This window comes from Arachis hypogaea, chromosome 17 (assembly GCF_003086295.3).
Source record: "Arachis hypogaea cultivar Tifrunner chromosome 17, arahy.Tifrunner.gnm2.J5K5, whole genome shotgun sequence".
NCBI classification, from domain to species: Eukaryota; Viridiplantae; Streptophyta; class Magnoliopsida; order Fabales; family Fabaceae; genus Arachis; species Arachis hypogaea.
Window position 1 is genome coordinate 110968528 of NC_092052.1, and position 1756 is coordinate 110970283.

At 41.8% G+C, this 1756-nt stretch overlaps 1 non-coding gene across 1 annotated transcript; it reads right to left on the minus strand.

The window, feature by feature from the left end:
* On the minus strand, positions 1 to 108 carry LOC112767946 (small nucleolar RNA R71). Its single transcript, XR_003185386.1, has one exon. It is a non-coding gene; the product is annotated as a small nucleolar RNA R71 (small nucleolar RNA).
* Positions 109 to 1756: the final 1648 nt, after the last annotated feature.

Here is a 1756-nt window from a genome sequence, read left to right on the forward strand (position 1 = left end):
AAGCTTAGAGTGGATGTTCAGACCTTCAGACAGAAAGAAGATGAATCCCTCTATGAAGCTTGGGAGAGATACAAAGGACTGACCAAAAAGTGTCCTTCTGATATGCTTTCAGAATGGACCATCCTGGATATATTCTATAATGGTCTGTCTGAATTAGCTAAGATGTCATTGGATACTTCTGCAGGTGGATCCATTCACCTAAAGAAAATGCCTGCAGAAGCTCAAGAACTCATTGACATGGTTGCTAATAACCAGTTCATGTACACTTCTGAGAGGAATCCTGTGAGTAATGGGACGCCTATGAAGAAGGGAGTTCTTGAAATTGATACTCTAAATGCTATATTGGCTCAGAATAAAATATTGACTCAGCAAGTCAATATGATTTCTCAGAGTCTTAATGGAATGCAAGCTGCATCCAACAGTACTCAAGAGGCATCTTCTGAAGAAGAGGCCTATGATCTTGAGAACCCTGCAATAGCAGAGGTAAATTACTTAGGTGAACCTTATGGAAACACCTATAACTCATCATGGAGAAATCATCCAAATTTCTCGTAGAAGGATCAACAAAAGCCTCAACAAAGCTTTAATAATGATGAAAGAAACAGGTTTAGCAATAGCAAGCCTTTTCCATCATCCATTCAGCAACAGACAGAGAACTCTGAACAAAATACTTCTAATTTAGCAAATTTAGTCTCTGATCTATCAAAGGACACTGTGAGTTTCATGAATGAAACAAGGTCCTCCATTAGAAATTTGGAAGCACAAGTGGGCCAGCTGAGTAAAAGGATCACTGAAATTCCTCCTAGTACTCTCCCAAGCAATACAGAAGAAAATCCAAAAGGAGAGTGCAAGGCCATTGAATTAATCACCATGGCCGAACCTGTAAGGGAAGGAGATGACGTGAATCCCAAGGAGGAAGACCTCCTGGGATGCCCAGTGATCAATAAGGAGTTTCCCTTTGAGGAACCAAAGGAATCTGAGGCTCATCTAGAGACCATAGAGATTCCATTAAACCTCCTTATGCCATTCATGAGCTCTGATGAGTATTCCTCTTCTGAAGAGAATGAGGATGTTACTGAAGAGCAAGTTACCAAGTACCTTGGTGCAATCATGAAGCTGAATGCCAAATTATTTGGTATTGAGACTTGGGAAGATGAAACTCCCTTGTTCACTAATGAACTGAGTGATCTGGATCAACTGACATTGCCTCAGAAGAAACAGGATCCTGGAAAGTTCATAATACCTTGTACCATAGGCAACATGATCTTTGACAAGGCTCTGTGTGACCTTGGTTCAGGGATAAACCTCATGCCCCTCTCTGTAATAGAGAAACTGGGAATCTTTGGGGTGCAAGCTACTAAAATCTCATTAGAGATGGCAGACAGTTCAAGAAAACAGGCTTATGGACAAGTAGAGGACGTGTTAGTAAAGGTTGAAGGCCTTTACACCCCTGCTGATTTCATAGTCCTGGATACTGGGAAGGATGAGGATGAATCTATCATCCTTGGAAGACCCTTCCTAGCCACAGCAAGAGCTGTAATTGATGTTGACAGAGGTGAATTAGTCCTTCAATTGAATGAGGACTCCCTTGTGTTTACAACTCAAGGTTACCCTTCTGTAAACATGGAGAGGAAGCATAAAAAGCTTCTCTCAAAACAGAGTCAACCAGAGCCCCCACAGCCAAACTCTAAGTTTGGTGTTGGGAAGTCTCAACAATGCTCTGAACATCTGTGAGGCTCCATGAGAGCCCACTGTC